Raw genomic sequence first — 25556 nt, 5'->3', positions numbered from 1 at the left:
CGTGGCCTTGGGCGGCAGGAAGGGGCCTCAGTCACCTGGCGCCAGGTGCCCAACCACTCCACCCAGAGTGCAGAGCCCATCCAGGGGCCTATCCAACCCCAAAGCCCCTCATTGCTCACAAGCTTCCCCTGCAGACCCCCTAAATCCCAGTCCCCCAGGCCCCGTTTCTAATCCAGCTCTCTCTCCATTTCTCTCTACAACCAAAAAGATCCCCTGCCCTACCAAACTGGCCTTCTAGCTCCTGTTTGCAATGCCCCAATCCCAGCCTCTGACCCCAGACACTCTAAAAGCCTCTCAGCAATTATTTCCACACTCAATTCCACATCCTCCAACTCAAGGATTACCCTATAACCAAATTTCTTTTCCAAATACACACCTTTGGTCGTGTTACAATGTCATTCTCCTGCTCACAGACTTCCAGTGGCTTCTCACGGCCTGGAGTTTCCTTAGCTGCGTGCCCTGGCCTGCTGCCTGTTTGTGTAAATAAAGTTTTATTGGCACGCAGCCACACCCAGCATTTACATATTGTTTATAGCTGCGTCCGTGCTCTGACGGCAGAGCTGAGTCATTGTGACGGAGATCACGTGGCTTGAAACGCCTAAAATACGATTTATCCCTTCATAGAGACAATTGGCTGACCCCTGCTCTGAAACGTGGTCCCAAATTTCCTTTGCAGTTTCATGTCTTTAGAGCCTGGGCGTTCCTGCCTTTAGGGCCTTGATTTCCACTAGTCCACTCTCTGCTGGGGGAAAGGTACCCTCCAGGTCCATCCCAGGTGGACCCACTCACAAACGCTTTCAATGCCATCTCTCCCTGCGTTGCACCCATCACACACTGTTATGGCATTTTGCAAGTTCTGACTTTTATTGTAAATGTTAATGTGTTTCCCATCCCCGCTGAGTCTGGAAGCTCCCAGAGGGCAGGAGCCAGGTCTCAACCATCTTAAGCTCTTAACCCAGCTCTCTGCAGTGTCATTCAATAGCTATTTGGAGGCTTACTTGACTCAAAAACTGGGAGTCTTTTCTTCCAGTGGCTTCCGGAATAAATCATCAACATTCTCCCAGATGCCCACGGGCATCCCAACACCACCCAATATAAGGGGGAGTTAGAGTGAAAAGAGACAGTGGTCTTAACTGATTTTGCTTCAAATCTCTTACTTTTGCAAATTAAAAAAAACAACAACAAATTACCATATGGTAAGGGCCCTTCCCAGGGCTTTGGAAGGAGTCAGGGCAAGTGAGGGGCTCTGAAGCTCAGCTTTATCAGCTTCTTGGCAATTTACCTCTGTATAGAGGAGTCACTCAGGTGTGAAGGCTTTAATGCGATTGCCTAGAGAGAGCTGGGCCGAGAGGTATGTGCTCTGTGCTAATGAGGGCTCCAGACGCAGCTGGCACTCATCACGCAGGCATCCCCATGGCATAACAAGAGCCTTCTTCTACATTTTTTCTTTAATCTGGGTTTTTAAAATCTTGCAGGTTTGCTATGCAAAACAGTTTGGTAGTTTCTCAAAAAGCTAAGTGTAGAATTACTGTATGACCCAGCAATTCTGCTCCTAGGTATATGCCCAAAAGAATTGAAAGTAGGAACTGGAAAAGATACTTATACACCCATCTTCATAGCAGCATTACTCACAATAGCCAAAAGGTGGAAGCAACCCAATGTCCATCAACAAATGAATGGATAAGCAAAGTGTATGTATACGATGGAAAATTATGCAGCTGTAAAAAGGAATGATGTTCTGATGCATGATACAACATGGATAGACCTTGAAAATATTATGCTAAGTAACAGAAGACACAAGAGGACACATATTTTGTGATTCCACTTACATGAAATATCTAGAACAGGAAAATTCTTAGAGACAGAAAATAGATCAGAGTTTACTAGGGGCTGGAGGAAGGGGGGAAGGGGAAATTATTACTTAATTGTTTTGAGAGGTTCTATTTGGGATGATGAGAAAGTTTGAGAAATATACAGTGATAATGGCTGTACAACACTGTGAATGTAATGAATGCCACTGAATTGTACACTTAAGAATTGGTAAAATGGTAAATTTATGCTATGTATATTTTGCCACAATAAAAATACCAAAATAAGTGAGGTAATATCTGAGGATCAGAAATGAATTTGTTCAGATCAGGTTATTCATGCACAAAAAATATCTGGCAGAATCTTTTGCATGAAAATATTTATCTAAAATGATTGCCATCTCTGGAATAAGAACACTGTAGAGCTCATATAGAAAAAAATCTCACAGGTTAATTACCAAGCCAATGAAAATTGATATTAACCTGCTGTACATTCACCAACCATCCCTACACTTGTCAACCATCCACCATGGACGCATGCAAGGGCAGTGAACACACAGGTTTCGAGAGATGGTGTGGCTTGTGTTTGCCAACGTTGTCTTCTAAAAAAGAAAAATTTACTCGGTGGCGATTTGCCTGGGCTAATTTCTTTCAGATCCTGAACTCCCTGAGGTCTGTTTAATATGCCTCCTTGGCTGTCTGTATAGATCCTGACAGCCAGCCGGAGGGGAGGGGCACCCGGGCAGCCTCACAGAGGTTCATCCAGAGCATAAAAGCATTGATAAGGGAGGATCATTGAGTGAGCGGCAGACCACATGCCACCTGGACATTGTGAGCCATCTCTCTAAATGTATTTGCTACCCCTGGCTCCCCACCCCTGCCCCAGGTTCCAGTCACCCTCTCCACTGCTTTCTCTGGGACACATTCCGAGCCTGCATTAAGCAGGGTAAACAACGCATGATAGGACAACAAACTCTGAGATGGTTGAGCACAATCAGAGCTTTATTTTGCATTCCAGCACAATCTGAGACCGCTAGGCAGGTGGCCTCCTGTGAAGCTGATCAGGGATCTGAGCTCCTGCCATCGAGTGGACCCCCATCCCCTTCAGCTGGGGGTTTGTCTGCTGGATCCTATGCACGTGACCAGAAGCCCAGGGAGTGGGATAGTGAGATGGCCCAGGTGTGTTTCCTGGGCCAGGCCCAGAAGTGGTGCACGTCACTTCCACCTGCATCCCATTGGCCAAGACTCGGTCACATGACCCCACCTAGCTGCCAAGGAATCTGAGAAATAGGTTTGGGTGCGTTCACAACAGTGTTTTCTGCCACGGGGATTTTATAAGCCACACAATCAGTGCTCTTCGCACCCCCTGTCCCATTTTATCCTCACTCCACCAGGCAACAGGAATTGCCTTGCCTTCCAAGGGTAGGAAATGGGAGAAACCTTGAACCCAAGGCTCCAGCCTGGATAAAGACGTGACCAGGAGCTGCACTTCCACTTCCCTGGCCGGGGCAAGACTACTTTCTCTCGTGACCTGCTCTGAGCTCCAGGGCAGACTAGGCCAGCCTCTGCCCAGAGGGAGATCTGCTCGGAACATCTGGGCTCCAGATGCTGCTGGCTTCCTTAATGGCTCCGAGGGCAGGGGAAGGTATTGGTCTTAAGCCGTAAAGTCCTGCGAGGTCTGCTTTTTGTCTCTGAGAGCTCTTCTCTCCCCTTTGCACTCCTCGAGGGCTGAATTCAACAGAGCCAGCCTTCTCTGACAGCTGACAGGGAATTCTCCGAGGAGGACAGTTGGTTTTGGAACAATTCCTGCTGTCAGTCCTGTAAAGCCCAATCTTCCTGACCTACAGGGCATGATGACAACCCCACCTGGGTTTGCAGTTAGTCACTTGAGGGGCTTCACTGTTAAAAGTTTGTCGGAGGTTACGCTGGATGGCACAGAAAAGGATGCATTCACCGGGCTGATTCTCACACTCTCTGCCCTCTTCGTCGTGACTTTGCTCACAGGCCCACGAACGTGTGTTGCCAAGGTGTGAAGACACAGTCGGCAGGAGATGCCGTTTGCCTCCTCTAAGTGTAGGTTTCCACCCATACAGCTGTCTTGGCATTTTATTTCCCATGAAAGCGGTCCTTGGGCTGGGGTGTGCGTCCACTGCGTGACCTCTTAGTTCATAGTAGGACTAACAACATGCAGAGCTGAGCAGATTCGTAAATGGTCATTCATAACGGGATGCGGGCGAAATGAAAGTGCACTGTGTGCAACTTTAACTTTCCAAGGTTGCGATCAAGAACGATCACACCTTCAAACTTTCCTCCCTGTGTATCTTTCAGTCACACAGCCCTGAACTGGATGGATGGTGTGCAGACCCCACGAGGGATTTTTTTTTATGTTTGCACATAGCTCTGTTACTAAAGACGCTTTACAGATAACTATGAGAAAAGTAAATATTTGTTATACTAATACAGTATATAAGAGCAGAGAGGCTCAAAAATACACTTGCTTTAAGGTTAGGGAATGTAGCTCTCTCGTGTTCAGGTGAAAGGGCTGAGATCTGGGTTTTTGTTTTTTTTTTCACTATTTCTGAACATTTACCTCTTCAGGTTTGCTTCCTGTACCACAGTGGAGAAGAAAGGGATGTGCTTTTGTGGGGATGCTTTCAGATGCAAGGAATAGCATATCTGACCAAAAGTGAGGTTTCTTTTCTCACATAGCCAGACATCCTGGATGTCGAGTCATGGGAAGGTTGGCTAATTCTGTGGCACAAAAACATGATCTTTTTGCTCTGTGGTCCTCAGCCATGCCTCCTCGTAGCCACAAGATGGATGCTGAAGCTCCAGACATCACATCTTCACAGAACTAAGGCCAAAGGCTGCAATGTCTTTCCTCTTTTCATCCGAGAGAAATACCTTTCTTAAAATCCTCCAGCAGGCTTTCACTTGTATCTCAATGACCTGAAGGGAGTTCATTCTTATCCTTAATGTAATCATTGGCAAAGGGGAATGGGATTATCACAACTGGTTTAGACCAGTGGTTCTCAAACTTCAGCATGAATCAGAATCTCCTGGGGGGCTTATTAAAATACAGATTGCTGTGTTCCTCCACCAAAATTTCTGATTTAGTATATTGGGGATGGGGCCTTAATAAATGTGCATTTCTAATAAGTTGCCAGGTCATCCCACCGCTGCCAGTCTGGGGATCATACTTCGGGGACTATTGCTTTAGACAGATGTTGATTCATTTTCTGGGGCTGAGGGTAACAGGAGGAACACATCAGGGCCAAGTCAGCAGGGTGGCACCCAGGCCCAACCACCTCATGTTTTCCTGTATTTTTCCCTGCATTTTCTGAGTACATACCTAGACTCTTTTGGCCTTTTTTCAGGACCACTGCAGATTAGATAGCTTTACTGAAATGTTTTTATTAATTTGATTCCTACAGCAAGTCTTTTCCTTTTGAAACTAACATAAATTCCAAGTCCATCGGTGTGTACTGCTTAAATTCTGTAGAGCTTAAATTATTTCTTTCAATATCTATTACCTTTTGGCCTTCTCTGTAAAACGTGATCAGTCTTCGTGTTTGTTCCGTCATCCAATTTATTAGAGCCATCTTAAGGTCCTCACAACCCTCCTAGCTCGTACCAACCTAAACGCTTTTGTGTCATCAGCAAATTCTTTCACACTGCCATTCACTTCATCCTCTAGATCACTGACAAGTATATCGAGCTAAATTACTGGAACTACCAACTTGAACTTCAGCCACTAGCAGCATCTGAAACACTGTGACAGCAGCCTTCAATCAGTGTATCAGTTTCTTACATTAAAAAAAATCCATATTTGATTCCATTATTTCCTGTGCAGAGTTTGTAGCAGATATACAGAAAGAAACTTATCTTGTTGAAAAGTCAGCGTAAATGGCTTAACATTTTGGAGATCATTTTGGAAATTTGGATGCACTAAACGTGGAGATTTGTTTCGAGAGACACTCCTTCAATCCCATGCCCAAAGAGCTAGCTACTTGATATCAAATTCCACCATTAGAAAGTCATTCCTTGGAGTAAATGAGCATCTCGTTTAAAATAAGTGTCTCTTGAAAGGTTAAGGTTAAGAGAGCTAGCCCTAGTCATATATACCAACCTGAGCATGAATCCATTTAGTAAGCCTCATGCCTCCCAACTGTGATCTACACACTGAAAGGATGGAAAGATGGAAGCAAGGAATGGATTGACTTGGGAATTCAGGGTAGCAAACCTCGCTGGGAAGGAATTCCCAGTGGGCCCTGGGCCGCTGAGGGGGTGACAGGGGGAACTGGGTGTGATGCTTGTACAGAAAAAGGCTCCAGAAGGTAGCAGTGGGGACAGAAATGGGAACACGTCTCTCACAGTTTGATCCAAGACAGCCCTGTTTAGTAGCTTAATGCGTATCTTAATAAAGATTAATAAAGAGTCCGGGGATGTTCCTATCATTAGGGGAATGTTAATACCTGAACTCCAGACCAGCCTCTCTCCCCTCACCTCTGGTCAGAACAGGTTGATGGGGCCCATGCCTGTTTTTAAAGCCTAACCATAGTCCTTATCTCAACCAAGCCCCAAAGGGCCAGAATCCAAGATGAAGAAGCTAAGGTATGAGGACTTTTAGGTGATTCACCAAAGGCCACACGGTTAATGGCAGAGCCAAGATTTGCTGGTCAGTGCTGTTTCTATCACACCACGTGGTCTATAGGATCAGGGCTGCTGTGGATGGCTGTGCGGCCTGTGCACTGCACAAAGGCACCCAGGTGACGGGTGACAGGGCAGCAGGAGCCAGGGGTCCTTCTGTAAGGAGCACCAAAGCCCCAAATGTACTGGCTTAGGCTTTGCTTACTCACTACTAGCTCTTACTTTCCTACAAATGAATTCACCCCTAACAGACCAGAATTCTTATGTTTACATTAGAGTTATTTATGTAAAATTGGTTCCTGTAAGGCGGGTTCTAGGTGTAAGGACGATGTGGATTTCTCAGCGTCTTCCTGAGTGGTCTTCCTGCCTCAGTCTTGCCTCTTCCGATCGCAGGGCCAACGCCACGTTGCTTCAGGTACAATGAACAAACAGTATATGGTGTGTTTTAAAAGTGTACAATTTGAAATGCTGACATATGTGTGCATCCACGAAACCGCCCCACAAAGTGGTCAACATGCCCAACCCCCCAAACTGTCCACCTGACCCTTTGCAATCACTCTCCCACCCCCTCCTCCCAATCCAGGGAACCACCCACCTGCTTTCTGTCCCCAGAGGTCAGGTTACATTTTCTAGTACGGTATGAATGGGATCATACAGTCTGTGCTGAGTTTTGTTTGGCTTCTTCACCAGCATGATTATTTTGAGCTTCATCCATGTCCTTCCATGTATCAACAGTTCGTTCCTTTTTTATTGCTGAGTACTATTCCATTGTATGGATGTGCCACAATTTGTTTATCCATTCACCTGATGATAACCATTTGGATTGTTCTTGGTTTTGTTTTAATTAATTAGTTAATTAATTAATTAATTAAGGCTATTACAAACAAGTCTGCTATAAATATTTGTATACAAGTCTTTGTATGGACATAGGCATTTATTTCACCTAGATAAATATCCAGAAGGAGAAAGCCTGGATCTTATGGAAAGTGTATGTTTATAACTATTTAAGAAAGTGTCAGGGCTTCCCTGGTGGCGCAGTGGTTGAGAATCTGCCTGCTAATGCAGGGGACATGGGTTCGAGCCCTGGTCTGGGAAGATCCCACATGCCGCGGAGCAACTATGCCCGTGAGCCACAACTACTGAGCCTGCGCATCTGGAGCCTGTGCTCCGCAACAAGAGAGGCCGCAATAGTGAGAGGCCCGCGCACCGCGATGAAGAGTGGTCCCCGCTTGCCGCAACTAGAGAAAGCCCTCGCACAGAAACGAAGACCCAACACAGCCATAAATAAATAAATAAATAAATAAATTTATAAAAAGAAAGTGTCAAACTGTTTTCCAGGTATTTGTGCCATTTTACATTGTGTGTCAGAGGTCTAGTTCATTCGCATCCTAACCAGCAATTCACAGGGTCAGTCTTTTTAACTATAGACGTACAAATAGGCACACAACAGTATCTCACTATGGTTTTAATGTACATTTCCATAGTGCATAATGATGTTGAGTATCTTTTCATGTGTTTATTTGCAGTCTGTATATCTTCTCTGATGAATTGTATGTTCAAATCTTTTGCTCATTTAAAAAATACAGTTGTTTGTTTTCTTATTGCTGAGTTTTGGGAGTTATTAATATATTGTGGATACCAGTTCTTTATCAGATATGTGATTTATAAGCATTTTCTTCTACTCTCTGGCTTATCTTTTCATTTTTTAACAGTGCCCTTTGAACAACATTTCTTAATTTTGATGCAGTCCGATTTACCAATTTTCTATGTGTGTGTGTTATTCTTTTGCCGTTGAATGTAAAAAAATCTTTGCCTAACCTGAGGCCACAAAGATTTTCTCCTGTGTTTTCTTCTAGAAATTTTGTAATTTTAGTTTTTACAGCTAGGTCTCCAATCCATTTTGACTTACTTTTCATATAAGTGCCAGGATTGGACTGGAATTATTTTTTGCATAAGAATATCCAACTGTTTCATCTGCGTTAGTTGAAAACATTATATTTTCTTCTGAATTATCTTTACACCTGTGTAAAGAGACATACTAGAGAAGTTGACCATTGAGAAATGCTGACACCTGTCTCCGGTGTATCCCACAGGACACCTACCAAAAGAAAGAAAACCAGAAAGAGAGAGCCAGGATACCAAGACATAGGCATTGCAACACCCCAGCACGGGCTCCTGCCAATGCCAGCTGCGTTCCTTGCCACTGTTACCATTTGTACCGGCCTCGCCACTCTGCCCCTTACCTGCAGCCCTGAACTTTAAACCCAAGGATTAGGCCAAAAAAAAAAAAAAAATTGACCTTATCAATGTGAGTCTATTTCTGGACTCTCCATTCTTTTCTATTGATCTTATTGTCTGTCTTGACACCAATATCATGCTATTTTAATTACTCTATTCTGTTCCACTAATCTATTTACTTATCTTGATGCCAATACCACAGTATCTTAATTACTGTAGTTTTATAATAAATATCAAAGTAAAGGAGTATGAAAGCTTTCCTCCTGTTTTTCAAAGTTGTTTTGATTTCCCTAGGTTCTTCATATTTCCAAATGAATTTCAGAATCAGCTTGTCAGTTTATACAAAAAGGATTCTGATTGGGAATGCATTTTTTTCTACAGATTAATTTGGGGGAAATTTGACATATTCGGTATATTGAGTTATCTGACCCATGAAACTGGTAAATCACTCCATTTATTTAGGTATTTCATTTCTCTCAGCAATGTTTTGTAGTTTTAAATGTGCAGACCTTAATCATGTTTTGCCAGATTTATCCCTAGGAATATAACACTTTTTAATGCTATTGTAAATGGAATTTTTAAAAGTGTCAATAGCGAACTGTTCATTAGTAGTATTTGGAAATAACAGATCTTTGTATATTGATTTTACATCCTGCAACCTTCCTAAAGCCACTTATCGGTTCTTTTGGCTTTTTTTTGCAGATTCTATAAGATTTTCTATATAGATGATAACGTCATCAATGCATAAAAATGGTTTTACTTCTTTTCCAATTAAGATGGCTTTTCTTTGTTTTTCTTGCCTTATCGATGGATCTGGTTAGAACCTCCAGTACGATACTGAATACAGGTGGTGAGTGAACATCCTTGTCTTGTTTCTAATCTTCAGGGGAAGGTGTTCGGTCCTTCACCGTACATAGGAGGCTAGCTATACATTTTCCTTTGATAACCTTTATCAAGTAGAATTCCCTTCAATGCCTAGTTTGCTGAGACTAGGATCTCCAAGTGCACATACATTAGACCACTTGAAGCTGTCCCAGAGTGCACAGATAGTTTACTGTTTCCAGTCTTTCTCTCCATGTTCCATTGTATTTACTTTCTATTGCTGAGTCTTCCAATTCACTAATCTTTTTCTCTGCCATGTCTAATCTCTTTTGATCCCATTCAGTGTGTTTCTAGGCTCAGATATTGTAGTTTTCATAGAATTTCCGTTTGTATCTTATGTTTTCCGTGTCTCTGCTAATCATGCATGATCTTTCCTCCAATTTCTTGAACACACTGAATACAGATATAATAACTATTAAATATCTTTGCCCACTAATTCCATCACCTATGTCATCTGTGTATCAGTTTCCATGAGCTTATTTCTTCCTCTGATTACGGGTCAAAATTTTCTGTTGCTCTGCATGCCTAGTAATCTAGATTGGATGCCAGACACTGTGAATTTTACCTTGTTGGGTACTACCTATTTTTGCATTCCTCGAACTATTCCTGAACTCTACTCCAGAGCACAGTTAAATTACTTGGAAATGGTTCAGTCCTTTCAAGTTTGCTTTTAAGGTTTGTTGGGCAGAACCAGAGAGAATGTAGTCCAGGTCTAATTTTGCCTCACCACCAAGGCAAACGCGTGGATCTCCATGAATTATGCTTTTGCTCTGGCCCTGTGTTATCTCCGGAGAGTATTTACTTTTATCTCTTGGGTGGTTCTTTCCCCAGCCTCAGGAGTTTCCTCACACACGCTTGCTGATAGGTTGTCAGCTGAAGCCTCAGGGGAGACCCTCTGGATATTTCTAGAAGCTTTCTCCACATGGCTCCCTCTTCTCCCACTAACTCTAGCCACCTTGGCCTCCCTAGACTCTCAGCTATCTCCTCAACACAGGGAGATCACAGAGATCTGCCTGGGTGTCCCCCTCTGCCCCACTGCTTGGAAACCCTCCTTTAGGGCTGGGGCAACTGGATGTCCCCCACCCCAACCCCGGTTTGCTTCTCGTCTCTCAAGGATTGCTACCCTTTACTACCCGCTATCCAGGGTCTTTCAAACTCTTGTTTCATATACATTATCTCTGTTTCCAGTTATTTCAGGCAAGAGGGTAAATCTGGTCCTTGTTACTCTATCTTGTCTGCCCTGTGTTTCAAACCCTTGCCTTAAATCAAAACCTACCAGGTTCAAGTGCCTCTCTTTTAGAGCTTCTTCCCTAATTTAGCAATTAATCTAAGCAGGCAGCCAGGGTTTGTGATTAAGAGCACAAGCACTGAGGTTGCACAGGACAAAGTTTGATATTACTTCATTCTCATGGTTTGACCTCGAGCAAGTTACTTACCTTCTTCAAGCCCCACTCTCCTCCTTTAAAATTGGGGGAAATACTGCAAGGGTTAATTTTATGTGTCAGCCTGGCTATGGGGCTCAGTTGTTTGGTCAAACATTAGTCTAGATGTTGCTGTGAAGATATTTTGTCAATATGATCAACACTTACAATCGGCTGACTTTGGAGGGAGATTACCCTTGATGATGCGGGTGAGCCTCATCCGATCAGTTGAAGCAGACACTGAGGGTTCTGGAAGAAGAAGGAATTTGCCTCAAGACTCCACACACAAGTCCTGCCAGCCTGCCCCGTGGGTTCTGGACTCAAGATCGCAACTTAACTCTTGCCTGAGCCCCAGCCTAACCTACCTGCTGCTGCCCTGTAAATGCTGTACTTGCCCATCTCCACAATCACATGGGCCAATTCCTTAAATGAACCTCTCTAAGCAGGACACCTGTTACTGATCAGTTCTTTTGTTCTCTGTCTCTTTCCCACATTCCCCCTACCATGTATTTGTTTTAAAAATACACGTTGGGCTTCCCTGGTGGCGCAGTGGTTGAGAATCTGCCTGCCAATGCAGGGGACACAGGTTCAAGCCCTGGTCTGGGAAGATCCCACATGCTGCGGAGCAACTAGGCCCGTGAGCCACAACTACTGAGCCTGCGCGTCTGGAGCCTGTGCTCCCAACAAGCGAGGCCGCGATAGTGAGAGGCCCATGCACCGCGATGAAGAGTGGCCCCCGCTCGCCGCAACTAGAGAAAGCCCTTGCACAGAAACGAAGACACAACACAGCCAAAAAAAAAAAAAAATACATGTTGCCAACAGCTCAGGTGTGTGTGTGCTTTCACTTTACCATTACAGAGGGCTATCTTCCATGAGCTGCAATGTACAAGGCAATACTTCAGAAGAGAATACATCTTCTCTTAAAGTATGTCAATTCATCTATGAAACAAATACACGAATGCAGGTTCAGCTGTGGAGGCTTATGGGGCAAGTGCCTGACCCTACTTTCTCGTAAACTTCACGTTTTCCCCCTGACTTCCTGTCCGGGGCTGCCCTGAAATTCTCTGTCCTCCCTTCACAGAAGCAGCCAGTGGGGCCAGTGTAAATCCTGTGGGTCAGAGCCAGGAAACTGAAGTTGGGGGAACCCAAGCAGTGGCAGAGTGAGGTTGGACTGATAACTTGAAGGAAAGCTCAAACTCCAAATTTTTATACTGAAAAATCCAGGGCAATCGATATACATCAGTCTGACCTACGCTCAGCAAAGCAGAACGTAACAGGTCTGACTTCCTGCTCTGTGCCCTGGAGAATTAAGAGAGTAAGAGAGGCATCTTTTTTTTTTTTTTTTTTTTTTTTTTTAAATTTTATTTATTTATTTATTTATTTATTTTTGGCTGTGTTGGGTCTTCGTTTCTGTGCGAGGGCTTTCTCTAGTTGCGGCGAGCGGGGGCCACTCTTCATCGCGGTGCGCGGGCCTCTCACTGTCACGGCCTCTCTTGTTGCGGAGCACAGGCTCCAGACGCGCAGGCTCAGCAATTGCAGCTCACGGGCCTAGTCGCTCCGCGGCATGTGGGATCTTCCCAGACCAGGGCTCGAACCCGTGTCCCCTGCATTGGCAGGCAGATTCTCAACCACTGCGCCACCAGGGAAGCCCGAGAGGCATCTTTTAAACTAGGAGAACATCCTTTTAAATGCTGAAAATATTTGAGGGTTTCTTCCTCTTACAGTATCATTTACGCCATCATCATAGCACTAAAACCTGGTATTTCTGGCAACGTGCTTTCACTATTACGTATCCATACAGAGATCAAGTGGGACTTCAAGCGGAACCTCTGTGCGGACCTTCACTCTGTCAACCTCTTTGCTCAGGTAGATGTATGTATTAATTCAGTTATAGAAATAGTAACTTAAATAATGGATGAGCTCTTTCTACTTTTCGTAGACAAAGAGATTTAAGCAACCGAAGAAAAGGCAATTGTATTTATCTGAGTAAACACGTATAATGTACGCAAAGAGGAATAAATGGAGACTAATGATAGGAAAACATCAGCTATTTTAATTTATCCAGTGTTCTTTTTCTTTTTGCAGTGGAGTTAGGAAATTGAAATGTGTAAGCCAAAACATTTGGAGTTTTAAGCCCTCCGGTATTCTGACATGTGACGATTTTAGTCACATAAAAATGTAAATGTCTTGCTTTGGAAAGAGATAAGACAATGGAATAAGAGAAGAGACACGCCTATGCTCCAAGGATGAATTTTAAAATGGTGTTTGATTTGCTCATTGAACCTTCGTGATCTGATTCCTGCTATGAAACTGGCAAAAATAAACACTAAATGAGGCATTTTCGAATAAATTTAACATTGAAAGCTCTGGTCGAGGGAACTATACTGTATATCATTTGGTAAATCTCATTTCTCTGAAACTCTGGACTTTATGCTTTTATTGGCTTTTTCTTGCCAATTTTTAGTCTCCATCTTTGAGTCATTATGACTGTTCAAAAGAAAGCCAGAATTCATGCAAAAGCACATAAAAGAAGACTTGATTAATTTTGAAATTATAGACACTCCAGGAAACAGTAAAGTTAACACACCTGGTATAAAACGTACTTGGAGCACTTTCATATTTAATGGAAAATATATTCCACTGAGTGTTAACCCTGAACAACATGACCTAGAAATCCATTAATAGTTTTGCAGCTTATTGGAAGATTGAGATTTTACTATCCCCACTCTAGCCGAGCGTTATATGAAAATGATTATAAATTTCAACAACTCACCCTGAAGTCCTGCCAATCAGGACTTTTGCCCCCAATCAGTGGAATGTACATGAAAATATAAAAATTTCAGCAATGTCTACAGAGACGCTCCAAATTACTAAGGTATTAAATCATCTAATATGAGATGGATCTATGACCACAGTGGGAAGAGTCCCCAAAGAGGACGAAATATTTATCTAAAGGGCCAATGGATCATGGGACACAGAGTGGGTTTGTAATATGTTCAGTTATGTTCTCACTTCAGGGAGAGAGAATGCTGTGATTCCCTCTAAACTGAATTTTGGTTGTCCAACAAAACCAGGTTATTACCCTGTACAAAGAAATAAGCCCATAAATAGCGATACAGACCTTGGGTTTTCCCCTCCTCCCTGTGAAACTTCTCTGGAATTTCCTGCTTCTCTTTTATGCAAGAGATTTCTTTTTTCCATCGTTCTTCTAAGGCTGATTGGTTTGTATCATTTTGGAACACAGATTTTTCTTTCAAAATATCAGATTAAAAAATTCTCAGCCTTGCGTTGTCTCATAAAGATTATGCTCTGATTAAAACCAGACCTGGCTTGTGGATCTGCTTTCATTTTTTTTCTGAAACGCAAACAAGAGAAATTTTAATAAAAACATTCCACTTCCCACCAGGGATGCTGGCGATGGTAATCCAGGTATTACCCTATCTGCAAATATGCATCCAACACACAGGGCCTGCGTGGAAGTATTTCAAAGGCTTAACCCAAGATTTTCATATTAAGAATGGAACGTAGTATTTTTTGATTCCTTAAATCCCTAATTTTGGAGAAAGGCACCTTTTAAAATGACCTGGGACTGCTAACAGATATCCGGTAAGCTAATGAGCTCACCTGCTTCCCTTTCTCAGTGCTTTTTAAAAGTGGGGAAACGGCACCCAAAGACACATGAGAAAAGATGTTCACTGCAGCGTTGTTTATAGCAGCTGCCAGCTGCATGTAGTCTGACTGCCCATCAGGAGGGGGCTCGGGGAGGGAGCTAGTGGAGGGGTTAAAAGCAGAAGCACTGGAGACCAGCTGCCTGGTTATGGATTCTGGTGCCATGACTTACTAATCCTGTGACCTTGGGCAAGTTACTTAAACTTTAGTTTTCTCCTCTGTAAAATCGGGATAATCACAGTAGCTAATTTTTAAGGCTGAAGTGAAGCCTGAGATAATAGTTGCTAGTATCCATAGCACCTAGAACAGTGCCTGGTACATAACAGGCTCTCCATAAATATGTTGAATAAATACAAAGAGGGTGCAAGAGTGCCCAGCAAACAGTCGGCACTCAAATGGTGGCTATTACACGGTGTGTCCATACAATGGCATAGTAGGCAGTAATTTTAAAACTTTATGTATCACTATGTAAAAATAAATTTTAAGATTTTAAAATATGATATAAATAACAAAGCATAAGATGCTACAATTTTTCTAAGAAAATGGCCAACACATATATACATACACACATTTTTTAAAAATATTTATTTGGTTGCACTGGGTCTTGGTTGCGGCAGGCTGGCTCCTTAGTTGCAGCACGTGGGCTCCTTAGTTGTGGCACGCGAACTCTCAGCTGCGGCATGCCTGTGGGATCTAGTTCCCTGACCAGGGATCAAACCTGGGCCTCCTGCATTGGGAGTGCGGAGTCTTAACCACTGTGCCACCAGGGAAGTCCCAAAACACGTATTTTTTTTTTATACGTACACATTCACACACTCAGGACCATCTCTGGGTGCATCCGCAAGCACAGGTGTGCTTATTTTCCTTTGCACACTATTTTGGCTTGTTTGACTTCCCTATGTGGCAGGTGGGTTTTCTGGGAAGCAGATTCTCTGAGCTGAGACTCGTGTGCAGAACATCTGTTAGGGGGTGATCCTGTGGAGGGGAGGGGGAAGCAGGATTGGATGGAGGGAGAAGTTGGTCTGCGACGGATTCCCAGCAAAGCCAACCCCTGGGGAGTCAGAAGCTGGATGGCCCCTCAGAGCTGCTCCAAGATGGGAGGAGGGGCCAGGCCTTCATGCCCCATGGATCGGGCACTGGATGCTGGCTGGTTCTGGGAGGAGGTGGGCCTGGGGTGAGGCACTTTTCTTCAGCTGAGGCAATCCCCAAAGGGGGTCGATGGTAAGGGCCTTCTAGCACATCCCCAGCAGCTGGGGGAGAAGTCGCTCCTTCTTGAAGGGGGATCAGGCAGCACAGAATAGTATCCACAACATTATCTGTTCCTTCAATAAGTGAATGACATAGCTATCGAGGATTCAATTTCTAGTCACACGAGTTTGTGGTGTGACTGACACGGTGCCCCAGGGCTATCGGTCCTCACCCCCCAAAGGTTTTCCCCACACCACCCTGACAAAAGTACCAGAAGTTTTAACAATTTGTTGAGGGATGGTCTAAGAGGTGCTTCCTGGAGAAATTTATTTGGGTGTACTCACTGCCTTAATAGGTTACTCAATAATTGTTTATTATAGACCATAATTCAGGCACATGTCAGAACAAGACACTGAAATTGTCCAGTTTTCCTAGTTTAGCCCTTGTTAATATGAGCAGGGGTTTAGGGCTGATTCTCTGGACCACCAAAGGAGCACGAATATAATATAGGGCAGTGTTCCCCGAAATGGGATGTGGGTGCCCCAGGGGGTACAAAAGACCCTGGCCCTCTCTTTATAGCAGGGCCATTTGCTATAGAAAGGAAATTTGAGAATTTTTACAGACACAAATTTTTGTCTTCAAAAAGGAAAGGCAAGGAAGAAGTAAAGTTTCCCCAACATTTAATAAACATATTAAGACTGGCCCCTTATTTGGCCCACAAGCTAGACCAACCTTATTTCCGGTCCAGTGGAAAACAGAGTCCTAATTCCACAGCAGGAAAGAAAGGGACAAAGCCACCTCTGCTTTCAGCATCTTGTAACACTTGCAGTGAGCTCTTCTTGGTGAACTGGAATGCCAAATAATATCATCTAGTTTTAACTAAACAAATCTTCACAAAATTATTACGCGGCATTGGCTGTTGACTCTTTTGGTGACATGGTATCCTGGAACAGAAAAAAAGGGCAATAATGGAAGAACTGGAGAAATTCAAATAAAGTCTATAGTTAATAATACTTTATTAATGCTAATTTTTTAGCCTTGATGGATTTACTATGGTTATATCAGACGTCCACATTAAAGGAAGCTGCAATGGAGGGTATATGGGAATTCTTCGTTCTATCTTAGCAATTCTTCTGTAAATCTAAAATTCTCTCAAATTAAAAAGTTTTTACAAAAAGTCTATTTGAAATATAGCTTTTTACATCTATTATTGTTAACAATGAACACTGACCTAAGTGTATAGCATTCCTTTGCTATATTAGAAGACGACAGAACAAAATTATCATGGTTAGCAAGCAATTTAAAATTAAAATTCCAAAACAAAAATTAAAATTAAAATTCCAGAATATAAAAAAACTAAGCCTCTTGTTTTGTTTGAAGTGTATGGTTGTGTGATTCTCCATCCAGGATTTTAAAATAATTTACTAAATTTTTATAATATTTAGAAGCCACTTTTGAGATTTCTTATCTAATAGCAAATACACCGTTAGAGAAACTGCAGCAGAGAAATAATTTACATAAAGCAATAATGAAAAATGAAAACGCTCTCTTTAGTTAGAGACCCTTTAGAAGACACAAGCAAAGTGTTAGAAAAAATTACAAACTATGGGCTGATTGCCGGAAGAAGGAAAGTTGAGAGCCTTCTAACACGACTCCGTAACTGAGCGGCTGGATTGTTTCAATAATGGAGTACCTGCAGAAATGCTTGCATATGGGCTGCCAAAGAACACACGTGCCAGACAAAGATATATGCTCATCAAAGTATGGCTTCTTTAATTAGATGAAGGTGGTCAAAAAGTACAAACGCCCAGTTATAAGATAAATAAGTTCTAGGGATGCAATGTACAACATGATAAGTAGAATCAACACTGCTGTGTGTTATATATGAAATTTGTTTAGAGAGTCAATCCTAACACAAGTTCTCATCACCAGGAAAAGAAAATATTTTTTCTATTTCTTTGATTTTTTATCTATAGGAGATGACGGATGTTTACTAAACTTATTGCGATTATCCTTTCATGATGTATGTAAGTCACATGATGATGCCGTACACCTCAAACTTACACAGTGATGTATGTCAAGTATATCTCAATAAAATTGGAAGGAGAAGATAAAGATAGAAAAAAAAAAGAAGTGGGAGTGGGGTGGTATCCATATAAGTATAACCACCCATGGAGTGGCAGCTTTGGCAGAATTTAAAAAAAGAAAGGGACTTCCCTGGTGGCGCAGTGGTTGAGAATCTGCCTGCCAATGCAGGGGACACGGGTTCGAGCCCTGGTCTGGGAAGATCCCACATGCCGCGGAGCAACTAGGCCCGTGAGTCACAACTACTGAGCCTGCGCGTCTGGAGCCTGTGCTCCGCAACAAGAGAGGCCGTGACAGTGAGAGGCCCGCGCACTGCGATGAAGAGTGGCCCCCGCTCGCCACAACTGGAGAAAGCCCTGGCACAGAAACGAAGACCCAACACAGCCATAAATAAATAAATAAATTAAAAAAAAAAAAAAGAAAGAAAGGACACCGAGGAAAACGCCCAGACCTGGTCCCTCCCATGACGTTCGTTGCCAGCACCAGTCACAAGGATGTCACTGCAGCAAAAACACTGAACCAGAGATCCCCCAAATGCTACCGGATGTCATAAAAAAAAGAAATAGGGGAATGACCATGAAGATCTCTTGTGCCCTCGGATGGTTATAAGTTATCTGATGGCAAAGCACTTAAAAACGTGATTAAATTTGAAATGGTCATTATTCTTTTACAAATACAAATGTTCCAAATATGCTGGCTTTTTTGGGGTGTGGTTATAAGGGGCTGACACACAGTCTGGCAGACATTTCCAAAACGTAAATATGCTTAATCTGTCCATTTGCGAGAATGATGTTATTTTGAGTGAGGAAGGAATAACGTTTGAAAGAAATTCATGCTACGGAAAGAGCATTTTGAAACTGGATGTTTGAGAATGTTTCTGATTTACGTGGCTTTTACTGTCACAAACAATGTAAAAACTCATATCTGCAAACATAAAAATTCTGGAAACAGAGTTTTTGAACCTGCCCCCAGTTTTTCCAAATGAAGAATTTTATCACATTTTAAATATGTTTGTTAGAAATGTAAAAAAGTGCCACACTTTCTAATTTTCAACAACATCAATTTGACATTCAGAAAAAATGGAAATTTACTAGCCCATAAGGAACCTTGGGATAATTAGTGGAGGGAATTAAAAAATCAGTATCATAATTTAGTAAGTACAGAAAAAAAGGGCACTTCTTCCACTTAAATCTACATATCTTTGTGAAGCATGTTTTCATTTATTATAACTAAGCAATAAAAGATAGCGAATTCAAAACCAACATCAGAAATTTGTTTCTTGTTTGTTTTATTGAAGTTGATTTACAATATTGTGTTAGTTTCAGGTGTACAGCCAAGTGATTTGGTTATACATACATATATATATATATATATATAATATATATATATATATATATGTATCTATATTCTTCTTTTTCTATTCTTTTCCATTATAATTTATTACAAGATATTGAATATAGTTCCCTGTGCTATACAGTAAATCTTTGCTGTTTACAAATTGGTTTTGATCTCGCTATATCACAAAGTACTAAACCAAAATTTTCACTAATCAAAATCTTAAATCTTATTTCAACTTTTTTCCTTTAAAAACATTTTTTAAATATTAGGAACATATTCATAATATGTTCCTACTAAAGCACAATATAGTATATAAATAGATATTAATATTCAATATTTTTAAAGTGCCAATATTGGAAACACATGCTCAAAAGTGTTTTCCTGATAGGGGTGCATGATTTACAGTCTGTTATAGAGGACAGCTAATCAGAAACAGCAAAGAAAATGGGTTGGTTTAGTCCTTTCTAAAATCTATTAGAGAAAAACATGCTCCCCACCATATACACAACATGCCAATTCTAAGTGTGCACTGGCCCTCTTTATGCCAAGTAAACACATTAGAAAGCTAGTTACCTAAGCACTTTTACAATTGTTCAGCAACGTCATCTATTTGCCTTTGGTTGAAAGTCACGTTTGTGGAGCACAGCCCCAGAGATTCTGACGCAGCAGGAGAACGGGTGTCAGCCCAGGAACCTGGACGGTTAGCGAGTACCCGGCACTGTCAAGAAGTAACTGCCCATGCGTGGAGACGAGGGCAGTGAGATCTAGAGAGTTAAGTGACTTGCCGGTGGTACACAGGTGGTTCCCGAACCAGAGCCAGGACTGGGCCGGTCCGGACTCACCTCCTTTGGGTACGTCCTGCTCTTGAAGCGACAAGCTGGTGCCGGTCCAGTTTGGTATTTGCAGATTGGAGGAAAGCAACCGATTCAAAGCTTCAGCTGGAAATCGCTCTTCGCTTGCAAAATATCCTTTGAATTTTCTGGTGAGACTCATGCCACAGGCTTTATAGAGCTAATGACAAAAGGGCATTGTTGGGTTTGCTGGCATCGCCATGTTGCTAGGAGAGCCTCTGCGATGGAATGTCTCAGGCCACACGAGCTTGGAGCCTCCACTCAGCCCCGCCGTGTGCAAAGGACGCCGCCTCTGTGCACGGGGAGTGAGACCGCGCATCCCAAGGCCAAGGCCAGGGCACCCAGTCCTCCCGGACTCTGTGGGGGAAGGATCGAAGACTAACACAAAAGTCCCCAAATCACAATAGGGTGCTTACAATATTAAGAAATAAGCATATGTTAAAATCTCAAATATTATTTTGCCTTGTGGTACCCAAACCTGCTCGTTTCTCCTTGGCAATAGTTATAACAAAGAGCAGTAAGACGGGCCTAAATGGATAGGAACTCATTTTGCTGGAAACGGGCGATGACCTGGCCGCAACATTTGACTTGCCGGCCTTGGGAACTCTCCAAGCACGTGCTGCGAGCGCGGGACGTCAGCCCAGCCGCCTCGCGGGTCAGGTCAGCGAGCGCAGGGGAAGACGAGGGTGCACGTGAAGGGAACAGACGTTCCATACGTAACAACGTGCTAAACGCTGTGCTGGGATGCAGAGCACAGGCCCATCTCTTCCAAGCACCAGGATTCCAACCGCCACACTCTCCTTTGTTATTTACATCCTAGAAGACACGCCTCCAAGCGTGGCGTGTGCTTATGTATACATACGTATGTATTTTCAGAGCGAGAGAAAACAGAAAGAGTAAAAGGAGATTTTTGACTCACCAGCTAAAGTTTTTGAAATGTCTGAAAACTGCTTTTGGGAAAGCAATGTAGCTCTTGCTTAGAAAATATAACCCATTTGAATTTTAAAATATCCCTGCAATTTTTGGGGGGCAGGATGTGTTTTGTAAACCCCCCAAAGCCGAGCGTGGTTGTCAGTTCTGGAGCCTTCCTGCGGCGTGCTAACGGAGGCCGTGTCCCCTGTGACCTGCGGCTAAGGGCACAGCCACGGGCTCCCACACCTGCTTCTGAGTTCCCAGCACAGGGCCAGAGAAGGGGGAGGGCATGATGCTGGCTGGGGCCAACTCTACCCTTGGGTGAAACTGGAGAAAAAGAAAAGCGGCCAGGGAGGATTCTGGGGTGGTTAGAATAATGGGGGAACCTTCCACTTCAAAAGCGCGGTGGGGCCCACAGGGCTCAGGTCCGCCCGGCGCCCCGGGGATGGAGCAGAGCCCCCAGCCCTGCACCCGGCCGCCCCTCCGGCCGGTAGTGATGCTCTGCCTAAAAAGCTGAGGGGCGGAGTTGCCTCCTGCGGAACTCGGGCCCATCCTCACCAGGATCTCCTCACTAGGACGATCTGCTGTCATTCAGACTGTCTGCATGTCATGGCTGTCACAGGGAGTGGTAATACTTGTACCATCTCAGGGACCACGGAGAGGGATGAGGAGGGAGGCTCCAGGCCCTGCCGAGGTGCCCGACACCCGAGGGGACCAGTTTGTCGACACACTGACAACTGGCACAGAGGTTGGGAAGCTCTGGTTCGCACTGCAGCCCCACCTCTGCTGGCGGAATGAAAGCCTTTGTCCCCCATTGAAGGATCTGGAAGGGCAGGCATCTTCTGTGTGGCCCTGAGGTCACGGTGCCGAGGTCTTCTCCTGTTGGGGGAAAGCAGAGACCATGCGAGGCCTGAAGAAGGAGAAGACTGCAGTCCTGAGGGGGACTGGGAATCCCTGGCAGGTACCCCAAGTGGAAGAGGGCACCCCGGTGCCTGCCCTGCGCCAGGGCAGAAGCTACGGGGAGCGCCCGTAGCCCTCGGTTTCTCAACTCCGCACCTGTCCTCCCTCTGAGAGGGGAGAGGGCCAGAGGCAGAGCCCCTGTGCTGCCTGGCCTGGATCCCGGAACTGGGATGCGGAGAAAGTGGGCTGGAGGTTCCTGCCTCTCCTGTGGTCCTGCCTCCGGCTGGACCATCCTCTGCCCGCCTCCGAGGAACGATGCCACAGGTGAGGAGTGGCTGGCAAGGTGTGTGACAGGGTTTGTATTCGACAGAGGAAGTGAAGGGTTAGCGGTGGGCTAATCCACAGAGGGGGACACAGCAAATACTCCATAAGGGGGGTAATCTCCTTTCCTCGTGTATTCTCTGGCCGAGAGGAAATCATTCCGTTCGCATAGTGCAAGTCATCACCCGGTTACCAAACCCTATGGACTTAAGGGCGTTTCGTGTACATAGCTCAAAGAATCAGGCGGCACGGTTTTCATTTATGACTGTTTTAGTAATTTCTGCCAGACTAAACAATAACATTCTATTCTTGCTTCCAGAGTCTTATCAACGTGAAGCACACTTTATTAGACATTTTTAGTCTTGCCTGAGTCTCCAAATAATGGTGCAGGCGGTCACGACCATGTGTCACAGCTGCAGACAGACAACCCAAGCCCGAAGACTGCCTGCCACGTTTTCCGACCAAGTTCCTCAGAAACACCTTCTTTCCGGTTCAGCTCAGGTGCTTTTTGGCATCAGACAATTTTTCTCACCTCCTAACTCTGTCCCCATCATTTATTTTAACTGGCTTTTATTGAAATAGAGTTGATTTACAATGTTGCGTTAGTTTCAGGTACTCAGCAAAATGATTTAGCTGTTGCCCCGTGGCGAAATCGAGTCCCACCTTGGAGGCTGACTGGCCCCGGAGCTCGGCCGTCCCCAGCGTCTGGAGCGACATGGGGACGACGCACGTGGCAGTGGTTCAGAGGAAGCCAGGTGGCAGTTCTTGCACCCTCATTCCGCGTGATGTCTGTAACACAGGCGTAGTGACGTAGCTGTAGGGACGCCTGTATCACCACGTGTGTGGAATTCTAAGTGAACGAAGATGGAGAAGAAGGGATGTCAAATGCAACTCGCGCAGGTAAGAAAGAGGTGATGCTCCTTAAGGTGACGAGGAAGCGGGGTGTCCGCTGGGGGAGAGGCTGGAAAAAACTATTTCGAGCAGGGAGGTGGGAGGGATGGCGCTGGGACGAAGAGGTGCTCGCGGATGAAGGGAACTGGTGTTGGCCGTCAGCCCCGCCGGACTCACCTGGGGGCCCCCGAGCTGCGCCGGGGCCATGTGGGTGACCACTCTCTCCCCACACACACCTGCAACTCCTTCCAGGCACAGAGGCGAGGAGCTCCAACTGAGAAAACTGGGGAGAAAGAAACAGAAATGAAGCGCGACGGGATGGCATTTGGGTCCGTCCCCCAAACTCCACGGTGCCCCCTGTGCGCCCAGCGCTGCCCCAAATCCTAGGAGCCGACAGGCGTGAGTGTGGCTCCTGCCCTCAAGGAGCGGATGCAGAGGGGGGAGAGGATGCGGTCAGAGGCGCACCTGTGAGGACGGACAAGCCAGGACCGCAGCGGGCAGCGAGCAGGGAAGTCCATTCTACCTGCAGCCTCCCCTTAGAGCTTTCGGGGGGGTGGGGGTCGGAAATCAGGGGCCCGTGACTTTCCTGATCACATTTAGACATGAGAAACGTCCCAGTCATTTAAATCTCAGAACACCAGCTCGTTTCAGTGATTTATATGGCCAGGCAAGTGTGATCATCAAAAGCTTCACACTTCATTGCACAGGAAAACCTGGCCCGCCCCTCCCCCTGGCACGGACCGCGGGCTGAGGGCAGCAGGAGCAAGGTGCCCCCAGCCAGCCCACCCCCAGCTGTGGTTCGGATTCCTGCCTGCCGCGGAGAGGGGGGAGGCAGGGGGGATGAGGGGGAAAGTCAGGGAGCCGGGAGCTGCTCCTGGACCACCAGCAGCAGTGCATCGGCCTCTGTCTCTCGGCCCCACTCATGTTCCAGCAGCTTCCTTCCCGTGCGACGCCTTCAGTGGTTCTCCCAGACCCCCCAGCTCCCCGTCCCCAGCTCGGCCACAGTCCCGCCAGCGTCTCACCGCAGCCGCTTCTGCTGAGCACATCCCCTCTGGCTGTCCACTCTCCACTCTTTCCTCGGCCCCTGGACTCCAAGGTCACGTCCTACTAGGGTCGCCTCACTCTCTGCCTTGACCCCCTACTCCCTCTTTCTGCTGAATGGGCCTCGTCCCGCCATCTGGAAACGCCGTGGGCCCGCTGCCCACCAATCCTGAGCGCAGGCTGGTCCCCAGGCGGCCGCCTCTCCTTGCTCGGCCGTCAGGGTGGCTGACCCAGCAGGCTCTCCCTCCAGACCCAGCCAGACTCCAGCCCACGGTGTCCCGCCAGCTTCAGGGACATAGGTTAAGCCTCCAAATACTTCCTCAAAGCCCCTGTGTACTGTTTTTAGGGAGTCACCCCATTCTTTTGGGTGACTCTAGGCCCAAGGGCACACCTGTGATCTGTGTGCATACCCGATGTGCTAGTTCACATTGGTTGGGAAGCTGTGCACTAGACTGTGCACGAGGCCCGGAGTGACGCAGAAGAGCAAACGATTCACTTGCGCTGTAGCATTAAGCCACCCAGAGGTGGTGATGCCTGAGCTGGGTTTTGAAGGATGAAGAGGAGTTCCTAGGCAGCCAAGTAGGGCAAAGGCGTTTTGGATAACTCAGTAACTTGGTGCAGCTGGAGAATTCAAGTGTGTGTTAGGTAGAAGGGGATCTCGTTGGGCAAGAGGCTGGAGACTCTGATTGTGCAAGGGCTCCTGGGAGCCCTTTCCCTCAAGAGTTACTCACAGCTGTTACTTTCAGCAGTCTCAGTGTCACCTCAGCCTCACTCTTGGCTTTTTTTTTTTTTTTTCTCCTTCATAATTCACATCTAATGAATTACCAGGTTCTGCTGGTTTCACCTTTCAACTCTTTTTCACGTGACCCCCTCCACTCCTTCCCCGCACTCACTGCCATGGTCATACCCAGGGTCTTCTTTCTCCCACCTGTAAAGGAGGACCTCCTCCCATCTCCCTTGCCCACCTGCCCCTCTCCCCGTCCACTGTCTGAACAGCAACCACAGTGATGTTAAGACATCCGGGCCGCTTAACCAGCCCCACCCCCTGCAATCACCTCACATCTCACTCGGCGAACCCCCTGCCTTGCCGTGAGCCTGCCCACACCCACACGCTCCAGAGCCTGCTGCCTGTGGGACTGGCGCCCCCTCCCCTGTCCCCTCTGCTCCAGCCGCGTCAGCCTCCTGGCTCTTCCTCAAACTGGCCAAGCACACCTGCCTCAGGGCCTTTGCACTCACTCTTCCCTATTTTTGGAGAGCTGATACCTCAAATATTGTCCTCTTCCTCAAAGTTTCAAACACCACTTTATAAGAGACCATCTGTAAACAACAGCAACCCTGCCCACGACTCTCCCCTCCCCCTC

General features: G+C 45.4%; 3 long non-coding RNA genes across 4 annotated transcripts in view; 2 read left to right on the top strand and 1 right to left on the bottom strand.

Moving 5' to 3' along the window:
• LOC309656466 overlaps positions 1–25556 on the top strand; it is a 607356-nt gene that overhangs the window by 191653 nt on the left and 390147 nt on the right. The gene's annotated exons all lie outside the window — the stretch shown is intronic.
• LOC309656443 overlaps positions 1–25556 on the bottom strand; it is a 205828-nt gene that overhangs the window by 87432 nt on the left and 92840 nt on the right. The window contains exons 2-5 of one of the 2 annotated variants that reach the window (XR_014261336.1): positions 23328–23437; positions 16589–21918; positions 14121–14354; positions 11168–11248 (exon numbers count right to left, since the gene is read on the bottom strand). This is a non-coding gene — a long non-coding RNA (uncharacterized lncRNA). The other variant, XR_014261337.1, reaches the window with a different exon arrangement.
• Positions 478–25556, top strand: part of LOC309656472 — a 382613-nt gene continuing 357534 nt past the window's right edge. The window contains exon 1 of the long non-coding RNA XR_014261392.1: positions 478–7679. This is a non-coding gene — a long non-coding RNA (uncharacterized lncRNA). The remainder of the gene's footprint in view (positions 7680–25556) is intronic.

This window comes from Balaenoptera physalus, assembly GCF_965194825.1.
Source record: "Balaenoptera physalus genome assembly, chromosome: 2".
Classification (NCBI taxonomy): domain Eukaryota; kingdom Metazoa; phylum Chordata; class Mammalia; order Artiodactyla; family Balaenopteridae; genus Balaenoptera; species Balaenoptera physalus.
This window is presented reverse-complemented; position numbering and strand designations above follow the sequence as displayed.